This window comes from Saimiri boliviensis, chromosome 18, assembly GCF_048565385.1.
Source record: "Saimiri boliviensis isolate mSaiBol1 chromosome 18, mSaiBol1.pri, whole genome shotgun sequence".
NCBI classification, from domain to species: domain Eukaryota; kingdom Metazoa; phylum Chordata; class Mammalia; order Primates; family Cebidae; genus Saimiri; species Saimiri boliviensis.
Window position 1 is genome coordinate 7,079,532 of NC_133466.1, and position 13,801 is coordinate 7,093,332.

Here is a 13,801-nt window from a genome sequence, read left to right on the forward strand (position 1 = left end):
TTCCCTGACCAGAGAACTAAACCAAACCCAGACCGCAGTGGTAAATGCATAGAATTTTAAACACCAGACCATAGGGTGGAGTGACTTTTTTTTTTTTTTTTTTACAAATCCTCCTGGAAATCCAAAGTTGGCAGTTTGAATGTTCAAATAATTTTAACTTTTGTTTTAGGTCAAAATTTTGCTTTTTAATTTTGTCAGAGTAATTTTTAAGACGAGCCATCCCAATAGTATGTCTCTTTCTTTTAATTTGTTTCTCTCATCAATACAAATAAGGCAACTGCTCAGGGCAAGAGATCTTCAAATTTTGTTTTCACATGTAGAAGTCAAATTTAAAAAACTATTATGCGGCCATTGATGATTAGAATTTCCAATGGTATACTTATTTTAATAGCGACTCAATCTAATAAGCCTCCTTACGGGCTTGGCTCTGCCAAGTAATCAGTTGATAAAAGTAATCAGTTGATAAAAATTACTAAAAGGAAGAGCAGGAAGCATAGAAAATGCAGCCTCCATGATCCTCAAAAATTTACTTCCAGAGATAGGCTAAGATAACAAAAGATTTTGTTGCCACAGATGATTAAGGATGGTATTTGCATGAATGATGTCTCTGTTCTTCACACAAGCCCATGGGCATGGGGACACTCGGCCATACCTTCAGTCATCAACCCACTAACTTCTGGGATTGGATTTGTCCAGCACTAACCAGGCAACAAAGATTGAGACAAAAAAGCCCCTTATGGATGAGGCTCCTTATTAAGACACATCATTCTGAGATCCTAGCATGTTAACAACAGAGTATGCTGCTTAAAATTGTATGCATCTTGGGTCTCCTAGTCCTTTCAGACTGACCACCAGACGTGATCTGAAAATCACACACCCTGGAGAGCAGAGACCAAGAGAAATGCTTCAGCTTGGTCACAAGGCAAACTTTCAAGGACGTAAATATGAGAAGAGAGGGTAATCTCACTCCGTTTTTGTCTTGGAGACACACAGAACAATTTGTCTAAATAGATGCTGGAGGTCTGCTGAGAACTGTAAAACTAACTGGTCTGTGGAAGCTGGCTTGAACAACGGGCTTATGTTTTAGGCCTGTGTTCTACCCTGTGGTACCCCTCTTTATAACAAAATGACACAGGAAGACAAAAAGAAAAAGGGAAGAGTATTTCTGGGAATAAAAGGATCTGACAACATGAATACTCATACCGAAAATATACCAGAGTCACTACGCCTAACACTAGTCACACAAATGCTTTTCTCCCATTAATCTTAAATGTAAAAAGGAAAAATAGACAAACAGTAATTTTTACCATCTGCTCAACCAGATTCCACAGAGAGAAACTGGGAGTCTGGTAACAATTTCTTATTCTTACATTGGCTTCTTACGTCCTGAAGTCCTTTGACTGTAACTTCCAGAAAAGCAGAGTAGTTTCGGTGTTGCTGCTCACAGCACCAAATATGTAAGGGTGAACTGTCAACCTCTGACAGTTTGCTGAAAATCAGCTGAGAAAAAGCAGACCAATAAGAGAAAAAAGGCATATAAACTTTATTTTCATGTGTATAGCACAGGGGAATTGCAGGAAAATGACTACCTAATAGGGTATGAATGCTTGTATACCCTTCTTCATAGCAGAAGGGGAGACGGGGGAAATCTGGGTGGTTTGAGGGATAATAAGTGATTTTCAGGGGGAAAATGAATGGGCCTCATACGCAGACAATGGTTAGTAAATAATTGTCTTTGGAAATTGGAGAGGATGGAGAGCAGACAATGATTTGGAATGAAGTTCATCTGGTGTTTAATTTTCAGTTTCTTCCCCTGTGATATGAGTTTTAATCTTCCCTGGTTAGTAAAATTTTAGGTAAAAGAGTGTGTCCCTTGTTGGTAGGTCTAGTTTCTAGGTAGATGATGGGACTTTGGAGAGCAGCTTCATCCTGTGCTTTGAGAGAGAGAAAGAAGACTGAGAGGTAGGAGAAGTGGTCAAAGAGACTTGAGGTTGCTTCTTTAGTTCAGCCACATTTTAGGGTGAAATATTCTGGTTTCCTTTAAGATCAATGAACTTGTAGGTATAGCAATGGGATTTATCCAAAATGAAGCATAGAGAGAAAAATGACCAAGAAAAATTAAATGGAGCTACAGAGATATGTGGAAAAACATAAAGTCCTCAAACGTAGTGGTCATTGAAATTCCTAAAAGAAAAAAGATAAAGACATTTGAAGAAATAATGTCTGAAATGTCTACATATTGGATGAAAAGTATAGAGCTAGAAGTCAAAGAAGCTCAACAAACCCAAAATAGAATAAACACACACACACACACACACCCTCCACACCCCATAATAAAGCATTATAATAGCTAAAAGCCAATGTTAGAAAAATTATTTAAAGCAGAGAGGGAAAATAGACATAAGTACAGAGGAACAGTGTAAGAATGACTGCAGATTCTTGTTGGAAACTGTGTAGATCGGAATACTTAAAAGAGCAATAGATAGATAAATAATAAATCCCATTAACCTATAATTATATATTCATGAAAAATAACTCTTTGAAAATGGAAGTCAAATAAAATCTTTTTCAGACAAATACAAGCTACAAGAATTCACTTCTAGCAGATCCTACACTACAATACATTTAAATCGAGTTGTTTAAATTACAGGAATATTAAAATGTATGACCACGTGGAAACTTGGATGCATATAAAAGAATGAAAAGGGCCGATATTAATAAACATATGAGTAAATACAAAGTTCTTTTGCCTCCTTTACACATTTTGTTAAAATTATAATTGATTTTTTTTTTTTTTTTGAGACGGAGTCTTGCTTTGTCACCCAGGCTGGAGTGCAGTGATGTGATCTCAGCTCACTGCAGCCTCTGGATCGTGGGTTCAAGCGATTCTCCTGCCTAAGCCTCTGGAGATCTGGGACCACAAGCATGTGCCACCATGCCAGGCTAAGTTTTGTATTTTTAGCAGAGATGGGGTCTCACTGTGTTGGCCAGGTGATCTTAAGTGATCTGCCCACTCTGCCTCCCAAAGTGCTGGGGTTATAGGCATGAGCCACCATGCCTGGTTCATTATTTGCCTTAAATAATGAAATATTTAGGGCAAAAGAGTAGAAATATATTTTGCCGTAAAAATTAGAAGAGAAATAAGATTTTATTGACAATAATAGAACAAAAGATAGCAGGCAAAAATAGAAATATAATATCCTAAGGATTATATATTATACATGAAGTTGCATAACATTACGTCTATATGGACTGTGAAAAGTTAAATTTGAATACTGTAAATCTTACAAGAACTATTTAAAAATAATAAAAGAGTAGAGCTTATCAGCCAATAGTGTCTATAAATAGAGTAGTAAAATATATATTCCAAAAGAAAGTTAAAATTGATGGGAAAAGAAATAAGAAAGGGATCAGACAAAGAGAAAAAAATAGGAAGATGGTAGATTTAAATTCAGTCATGTTGATAATTACATAAAATGTAATGGTCTACATCCAAATCAAAAGACAGAGCTTGCAAGGTAAAAAAGGCAGGACAAGGCTGTACTCCATGGCTCACGCTTGTCATCCCAGAGCTTTGGGAGGCCGAGGTGGGCAGATCACACGGTCAGGAGATTGAGACCATCCTGGCCAACATGGTGAAACCTTGTCTCTACTAAAAATGCAAAAATAAGCTGGGTGTAGTGGTAGGCACCTGTAGTCCCAGCTGCTCAGGAGGCCGAGGTTACAGTGAGCTGAGCTCGCACCATTGCATTCTGGTCTGGCAACAGAGTGAGACTCCATCTCAAAAAAAAAAAAAGGAAAGACAAAACTGTGTGTAATCTGTAAGAAACTCACTTTATTATTATTATTTAAATTTTAGATTCCAGTGATATATGTATGCTACAAGGTTTGTTTCAGGTTTGATACAAGGTTAGTTACACAGTGTGAGGCTGAGGGTTAGGCTTCTGTTGATTCCATCACCCACATAAGTGAACATAGTATCAACAGGAAGTTTTTCAGCCCTTGCCACCCACCTGTCTTCCCTCCTTTTGGGGTTCCCAGTATCTATTGTTCCTATCTTTATGTCCATATGTATCTAGGGTTTAGCTCCCACTTAAAAGTGAGAATATGCTATATTTATTTTCTACTTCTGAATTAATTTGCTTAGAATAATGGCCTCCAGCTGGATCCATGTTGCTGCAGAGGTCATTATTTCATTCCCTTTTTTTTTTTTGGCTGTGTAGTATTCCATGGTGTTTATGTATCACATTTTCTTTATCCAAGAAATTCACTTTACGTGTGATGACAAAAATAGGTAAAAGGATAGAAATAGGTATTTCATGCAAATAATCAAAGTAAAGTAAGTCTGGCTATGTTAACATCAGAGAAAACATAAATCAGAAAAGGGATTATTAGCAGGGATAAAGAAGGACATTTTATACTGACAAAACGTCAATTCATCACAAAGATATAACAATCTTAAATGTGTATGCACACAATAAATGAGGCAAAAACTGATGAACTGAGAAGAATGGGCAAATCAACTATTATAGCTGAAAATTTCTGCGTTCTTTTCCTAATAATTTGTAGAAGAAGTAAAAAGAATATAGAAGTATTTTTATTTCTTCTGTAAGTTATTAGGAGAAGTAACACTATTTACTGAATAGTGAATAACATTATTTACCAACTTGACTGATGTAAGTATGTCAACATAATAACAAAATGCTCACACTTTTCCAGTGCACATGGAGCATTTGCCAAGACAGAACATGTATTGAGTCAAAGATCAAACCACAACCAATGTAAAAGGATTGAAATCATAGAAATTTTGTGTTTTGACTATGATAGAATTTATTAAGAAGTCAACAACAGAAGAATCTGGAAAGTCCCCAAATATGTGGAAATTAAACAACATACTTTTAAATAACCCATGGGTCAAAGCAGAAATAACAAGGAGGATTAAAAATATTTTGAACTAACTAACAACAAAAACACAGTATATTAAAATAGGCTGATAATGGCTAATTGAAACTTCTACTTCAAGATGGTAGAAAACAAAAAGAAGCAAATTAAATTCAAAAATAAAAAAAAGTAAACAATAAACACAAAGCAGACATAAATTAAATTTAAAAAAATAAACTTAAAAATGCATGAAATCCACAGCATCTTCTTTGGGGGAAAAATTAATAAAATTAATAAACCTCTAACTAGACTTACGCAGAAAAAAGAAGACACAAATTCCCACATCAGGAATGAAAGTGACACATTGCTACAGATCCTGCAGACTTTAGGAGGATAATAAGAAAATACTATGAACAATTTTATTCTGACTACTTTGATAATTTAAATGAAATAGTTGTTACAGTGCTACTTTGTATTAGAAATGTTTTTGTTCTCAGGAGATAGATGCAAAAATATTTAAAGTACAGCTCACTTTCAAATGGTTCAGCTAAATATTGATAGTTATTGAATCTAAGCGGTAGGTATACAAATGTTCCTCGTATTCATCTTTGATCTTTTTTGTATACTTGAAAATTTTTGGAATGCAAAGTTGGGAAAAGCAAATCATGCACGAAAGATTGCCATTAGAGAGGCTCTCATTCCAGCTGGGTCATTTGAAACAGAGCTTATGATGGGAAGGATGGTGTCATGATGTTTTGGCCATGAGATCAGGATTGTGACCTTCCTTTTGTTTCAGGATGAGACTTCTTGGTGATGCGACAGTCTGTGGAAACTCCCACAGGACAAATGCAGAGAGAAAGGACCTAGATCACTGGATGGTCAGTGTTGCCCCTTGCACTAGCAGCAAAGGCGTATACAATTTTTTTGAGTAGCTTTATCTAGTTGTTCAGCTGCTAGGAATAACTTGTAAAATCCCCTGGATAGTCAACAGCATTGGGGATTGCTTTGTAAACAGAGGCTTGACCTACTTAATTCTTCCCAGAGGTTGGAAAAAGAGGCTTGACTCACAGAGACATGAAACCTGGTCTTAACTGGACAGTAATTACTCATAAGAGCTCTGTTTACCCAAACTTCTCATAGACCAACCTCAGTATAAAATAAAAGTATGCATAAAGAAGCAAGATACTTAGAGGAAAATGTCACAAATACATTTATCAGTCCCAAAAGTCCTTTTTTGTTCCATAAGTGATATTGCTAATTGTACAAAAATAAACAATAAGGGGTTAACAAATTCCACATTTAAGGGCTGAGAATAATGTCCCTACATTTCTAAGAAGGTGAATATTTGGAAATGAATACAATTGAAAGTAAGGATACTTGGCATTCTAAAGTCATTTGGATAACTGGGATGAAACAAGCAGAATTTCCCATATTTTGATATGTCTCTTTGTGATTAGAGTATTTGTAAAGGAAACAAACTATTGTATTGCTACAGATTTGATTACTAAACAATGAAAAAAGGCTTGGTGTTGTGAATTTCCTTTTGGCCTTCGGTCCTGGCTGACGTTGGGCATCCAATGAACTTCTCTGTCTCGAATGAAGACTTAAGAGGAAATGAAAGGTAGGAAGAGTATCAAAACTTCTTTGCAGGCTATAACTGAATCACTTGCTACTTATTTTCTTACGATTCATTTATTCAACAAATGGAGTATCTCAATTTCTCAATGCTATTACAGACTCTAGGTATAGTCTTAAGACTTTGGACTTAGAAATCTGGGTTCTTTTCCAAGCTTTGCTGCTAGCTTGTTGGCGGAACCTTGGGTGATGAGTCCTTTGACTCCTTCTGGACCTCAACATTCATCCATCAACTGAGGGAACTTGATCAGATATTCAATAATGGCCCCTCCAGCCCCATCTTCATATGAAGGGGAAATCGCAGCATGGGCCCATGGGGAAGATCATGAACTTTGGAGTGAAAAATTTCTGGCTCGGTCAATTATTTAACTTGATTAACTCACATAACTACTCTGACCCTCTTGAACTTGATTGACTCACGTAACTACTCTGACTCTCAGTTTCCTTGCTGCAAAATGAGAAACTAATATTTGCTCAAATAAGATAACAGGCAAAACAATCATCGGGGCTCCTGGCATGCCACTGTGCATGGCTTTTGTTCCCTTGGGCAGCTTATACATGAAAAAAAGAAAAAAAGATTTTACAATGCAAAGACAGTAATCATTTTGTTAGTGAAGCAGCAAAATAATTGGGCAATTGCCTCTCAATTACACCATCAACTGATGCCCAACCTAGAAAGCATTTGGCTAAGAATGGAAAAGAAGTCTTTGCCCAGATCCCTCAATTTTGACCATCTCTGGTCTGAAGGACTGAAAAATTTTTTTTTCATTCAAAAAATTCCCAATGGCATATGCATGAATTGGCAGACTAAATTTATGCTCCTTTTGAAAACTGTGTCCATTCCAAGAAATCAGGACATTTTCACCCAACCTGGCCCAGGCAGTGGGACTTGCCAAAGGTACAAGCAGAGGCACAGTGCTCTGGGCTGGGATGCCACATTCTTGCACTGGGGTGAAGAAGTCAGGAGACAGCTCTCTTGGGTAACAGCAGGAAGCTCCTGTTACAAGAGTGATCTCATCCCTTAGAAGACTATGGTAGAAACACAGGGCAAAAGCTATAGGAATGGTCCAATATAATAACTATGTGTTTTTTTTTTTTAATTTTGAGAACATGATAAATGATTAAGAATATAAAACTGGAATTCAGAACTTACAGAGAACTTGTATGAATAAATTAAAAAGACAACATACTTTTAAAATGGGCAGAAGTCTTGAGCAGGCACATTACAATATAGCAGGGGTCACCAAATTAAAGCCTCATCAGCAAAAGCCACCTCCCACCCCAGCCACTTTTTATAAATAAGCTTGGAACACAGCCAAGCCCATTCATTCACACACTGCCCTTGGCCGCTTTTGCTCGACAACAGCATAGTTGAGAATTGGGGACAAAACCGTATGACCTCCAAAGCCAGAGATCTTAACTATCAGGCGCTTTACAGAGTGATTCACAGAGACCCCTATAATAGAGGAAAATCCAAGTGGCCAATAGCACATAAAAATGTGTCCAGCATTATAGCCAACAGGAAAATGCAAATTACACCCACAGTAAGATACCATTATGCACCCATTAGAAAGGCTAAAATTAAAAGGACTGACAACAACAAGTGTTGACAATGGTGGGCAACAGTGGGGGCTCTCATACACTGATGGTTGAAGTGTAAATTGGTTCTGTTTTGGAAAAGAGTTTGGCAGTTAAACATACATACCTCCATGCCCCAGAGATTTCTGGGCATATTCTCAAAAGAAATGAGGGCTGTGGCCACCAAGATGAGAAAGATCCTAGCACCTTTATTTATCATAGCCCCAAACATAAAACAACAAATACCCATCCACGTTAGGATGAACTAAATAAATTGGGGTATATGCACTCAATGGAATAGTACATAGCCGTGAAAAAAATAAATTGTTGCCCCATGCAAAGATGTTTCACAGACATAATGTTAAGCAGAAGAAAGCAGATCTCAGTGGGCCCACATTTCATGACTTCAGTCTGTATGAAGCTCAATAACACCTGGTACTGGAAGTTGGAACAGCAGTTACCTATAGGACCAGAGATTCATACTGAAAGAGAAGGAACATTAGGAAATCCGCTGGGGCCTGGGAATGGCTGAGATGTTGCTTTGGGAGGTGGTTGCATGACTGTAGACATGTGTAAGAGGGTATTGAATGGTACATCTAAGATTGGAGCACCTACAATGGAAGGTACAGCGTTACATCTCAGTGAAAAAGAGAAAATATTAAAGAAGAAAAAGACTGGATCATCTTGGACTTGAACCTTACATGGCAGTGGGTACTACAGAGTCATGTCTTAACTACAATTCAAACTGCAATACCTTTGTGTTGCAAAGAATGAATATTTGGGAATGTAATTCTACATTTGTGATAAAGTCCTTCATAATAACTGATTCAAAGTGAAGGAGACTATGGTTTTCCCTGGTGCCCTGTCCCTGTCTCTGATGGGTGCATGTTTGTTGGGATATCTACCAGAGGAGATCAATGCCCCAGGCTGACACCACTCCCTGTGCCCAACTCACATAGGGTGGCTGGGGAGCAGGCAATCCAGGGCCTTCCTGCTCCCCCAGTGAGGGATGGACAGGAGGAAGTGCCTTCCAAAGGGCCTGTCTGTCTCACGGATTGTCCAGGGGGAGGTCAACACAAGGGCAATGCTATTTCATGGTGAGCCCAGGCCTGGCCTTGCGAAGCAAATACTAGGGATCACGCGTCACCCCTCCAACAGGAAAGTGGCCCCGCGTCCATGAGCCACAGGATGCGGTGGATGTGGGATGGCAGCTGCCCTGTGGGCCTCCTCAATGAAGTAAATGCTTCCTCTGAGGAGATCTGGGTCCTCTACTGCTCTCAGTCAGTCATGTCCTGACTGGTTTACATGTGCTGGGATTCCGGGTTCAATTGGATCAAACCATCATGGAGAACTGGAGTCGCATCAGAAATGTCCCTGTACCTCCCGCCTCCACCACTACAGGCCTGTAATGCTGCTCACCCTAAGTGCTCAGTTAACACAGTGCATGAATGGTCTGGTCCATGAATGCCTTTTCCAGGTGCATTTGACTTACAGCAGTCTCTGTTCTCACTATGGAGAGTACAGAGGAGACTCACAGAGTGAAGTCAGTGGGAGATACCGCAGCCCTGCTTTGAACACACTTGCAACAAAGCAATCTGTCCCATGATTTTTCTACCTCTCCTCCCTCCTGTCTTGTGCCTCCCTGCTGCTGACTTAGAGGAACCAAACACAACTGGACCTGTTTTCAATGAGCACCCGGCAGTGTTTCACCCAGATTCCAACAGTGAACTCAACGTCATTGGACAGGTTCATAATGCATGCATTTGTTTATATCAGGGAATTCCCTGGAAGGTTACTTGTAACATAAATATCTAACAGGGGAATTAATTTACCTGTCTTTTTCTTATTGGTTCTGTCTCCTTAAAAATACGGAGAGTGGATATCAGACATACGTAATGCTTTATTTTAATGGCAGATTTAATGGCAGCTAACTGGATTCCAGCTTTGAGGTTTTGCAATGCCTGTGATGTTTATGTGGCCCTGTGTGCGTTTCCTGTGACTGGCTTAGTAGTAAGTACCACAAACAGCTTGGCTTAAAACACCAGAAATATATTCTCTTACAGTTCTGGAGGTCAGAGGTCTGAAATCCAGGAGTCGCCAGGATTGGCTCCTTCTAGCAGCTTCCATGCCTCTTCCCAGCTGCTGGTGCTGGCTGCGATCCTTGGCGTTCCTCGGCTTGCAGCTGCATCCCCCAGCCTCTGCCTTGGCCTTCATATGGCTTCTTCCCTGTGTGTCTCTGTGTCTCTGTTTTCTTTCTTTATAGAGGACACTTTGATTCAGAATGATGTTATACTAACTCATTACATCTGCAAAGACCCTCTTCCCAAATAAGCTCCCATTCTGAGGATCCGAGAAGGCCATGACTTTTGGAGCAATAGCTGTGAAACACGGTCCAAACACCACACACCCAATGTTCATTTCTGTCAGCCTAGTCTTTGCCAGTGGGTACAGGGATCTGCCTGTGACCACATGACAGGAAGTGGATGGATGTCAGGCCTTAAGTTCTGGAAGGAGAACGTCTGGATCAAGCGATGGGGAGGAGAATAAAAGCTGGAGAGCTGGTTGCCGTGGTGACTCCTTCTTCAGTCTCAGGCCTCTCCCAGCTTCCATAAAGCCCTGTTCCTCTAGCCATAGGGTTGGATTATTTCTGAGTCAACGCGTTGTACACTCAGGGCCCTGTGGGTGGCCAGCAGCCTTCCCTCCTTACCTGATAGTTTGGGGACCAGGGATGTGGCAGCTCTGGAGGGGATTAGGACAGGGCGTCTTTCAAGGAGAGTGAAGATCACATGAGTCCCAGCTGAAGGAACAAGCTTGCTTTGTTTTTCCAGCAATGGGTAGAAGACTGGCTGGGGCCTGACTCAACATACCACAGCTCACGCAGCTTTCCTGGGGTTCATCTTCAGTGGCAAGGCAAGTGTTCTAGTTAGAGCTTTATGTCAACTGATGGCAAGGCCTCTAAGATTAATGCAATGTAGTCACTAATATATTATGAAACCTGAAGAACTGGCTGAGGGCTTTGCTCTGAAAACTGCACCTGGAGACTTCACCTTGGGCATTTTCCACGGGAGTAATTGGGTGGAATGGTCTAGTCTATGCCTAGGCAGTCTTGGGCACTCTAGCAAGTTTCAGATTTCACAATCACTCTTCCCCTTTTTCTCCTCCAGAGAGTTAACAGATAGCTTGGCACTAACTTTGCCTAGGGGGAAAAATGTATATATTTTTTAAATCTCCAGGCAATTTAAAAAATAAATCTTAATAGATGGGGTAAGAGCTGCCTTGATCCCATACAGAGAATCCAATTGTGCTAGACCAAGGAGAGATTGTATTTCAGCTTAAAGATTCTGTCTGATGTCTGAAATTAGACGTTTAGGCAGCATGGGGAACGGGACTGCTCTTTAGCATCAATTTCACAGTTACTTAATCTACTAGGCTTCATTCACCTTATAATTCTGAAATTTCATCAGCAGTGGAAACAGAAAAGTATATTCAAATATAAAGCCAGCCCCAAACTGGCCGTAACTGAAGCTAATGATACAATTTCAGCGATGAGTGTTTGCAACGGTCGATGATCAGATGCTGGTGGGGGATGAAATGGCAGAGAAGTGGTGCTTGTGGGTGATGGGAGAGTCCCATTGATCTGTTGAATTAGGTCCCTCTTCCTCTGGCATCAGTGATAATTCTTGGTTGGGCCCAAAGTTGGGGGAAGTTCCACTCTGGGTCAATTTCAGTTCCTCTCTCTGACATGCTGAGGCCCATGGATTCTGTGAACAAGTGTGGGCTGTGTTTGTTCAGCCCTTGAAAAAGCTCAAGGGAAGATGTCACCTAGGGAGTGGTGGCTCCTTTCTAGAAAATTCTGGGATTGGGGGTGCTTCCTGCACACAGGAGCCCAGAGCCCCAGGCTCTGGATCTTCTTCCAGGAGGAGCCTGCAGTGGGTCATGGCCAAGGCTGAGCCTTCAACTCTTTGTCCCTGCTGTGTTGCCTGAGAAGGCTCGGAAGTAGGGCAGAAGCCATGCACTCCCCTACAGCCCCACAGAGAGTATCAGGACAATGGACAGGGAGTGACCCCCAGAGGGAGAGCACCTTGTGGACTCACACAGAGGAAGTTTATTATGACTTTGATACTTCTAAGGCATGGGCCCAGTTATGGCTGTGAGCTTTCTGACCTTACTTGTTCTGATGGACTCCACTGTGACACTGGACAGAGCATTCTATTTTAGACAGTTTGCACAGCAGCAAAATTATTATAAAATATATCAATAGGATTGTTTCTCTTGAAAGTGGCAGAAACTCAGATCAAACTGGCTTAAGCTTCTAAGGGGACTCATTCACTTGGGTAATTGACCAGACTACAGTATGTGGCTTTATGGACAGCTGGATCCAGAGTCATAGATGCTATCGGGATTCTGTCTCTTTCTTTTAGCTCTACTACTTTCTCTGTGATAACTTCGTTCTCCAAAAGGAACAAGACAGTCACTGGTGCCGCAGGATTACAGGATTCTTGGTGCTTGGCATCTTATGAAATCCTGGACCTTGTTGGGTCTCATGCCCACCCCTGTGCTGAGGAGTTGGAAGTCATTTTCAGGTTGAGGAGGACATCCCCAGAAAGCAAGAGAAGGGGCAGAAATTCAGAGTGGGCCCAACAGGCCTCTGCCACTGGTCATTAGGAGACCAGCCTTTCACGGGGGGAAGTGCCACACACTTAAACCATCAGATCTCATGAGAACTCACTCACTATCATGAAAACGGCAAGGGAGAAATCTACCGCTCCCTAGGGAACATCTTCCCTTGAGCTTTTTCAAGGGCTGAACAAACACAGCCCACACTTGTTCATGGAATCCATGGGCCTCAGCATGTCAGCGGGAGGAACTGAAATTGACCCAGAGTGGACCCTCCCCCATCTTCGGGAACATGTTAAGTGGACACCCAGTGAGAGCCTGATGATAGCAAGCAGCGCAAGTTGGAAGAAGGCTGGGCATTGTGGCTCACGCCTGTTAATACCAGTACTTGGGGAGGCTGAGGCGGGTGGGTCACTTGAGCCCAGGAGTTTGAGACCAGCCTGGGCAACATAGTGAGACCACATCTCTACTAAAAAAAAAAAAAAAAGAAAGAAAAAATTAGCTGGGTATGATGGTGTGTATTCATCATCACTTGTATAAAGAACTCCTGAGACTAGGTAATTTATGAAGAAAAGAGACTTAATTAATAACTCACAGTTCCATAGGCTGTACAGGAAACATGACTGAGAGGCTTCAGGAAACTTACAATCATGACAGAAGGTGAAGGAGAAGCAAGGACCTTTTTCACAAGATGACAGGAGAGAGGGGCAGGGGAAAGTTCCACACACTTTTAAACCATCAGATCTCATGAGAACTCACTATCAGGAAAACGGCAAGGGAGAAATCTGCCCCCACGATCCAATCACCTCCCACCAGACCCCTCCCCTAACATTGGGAATTACAATTCAACATGAGATTTGGGTGGGGACACAGAGCCAAACCCCACCACAGTGCATGCCTGTAGTCCCAGCTTCTTGGGAGGTGGAGGCAGGAGAATTGTTTGAGCCTGGGAGTTCAAAGCTGCACTGCACTCCAGTGTCCTGGGTGACAGAGTGAGATCCTGTCTCAAAAAAATAAAATGTTGGAGGAATAAAAATTTAATAATAGAAAAAAAAAGAGTCTCCATACTAACAGCCTCACAACTCTGAGA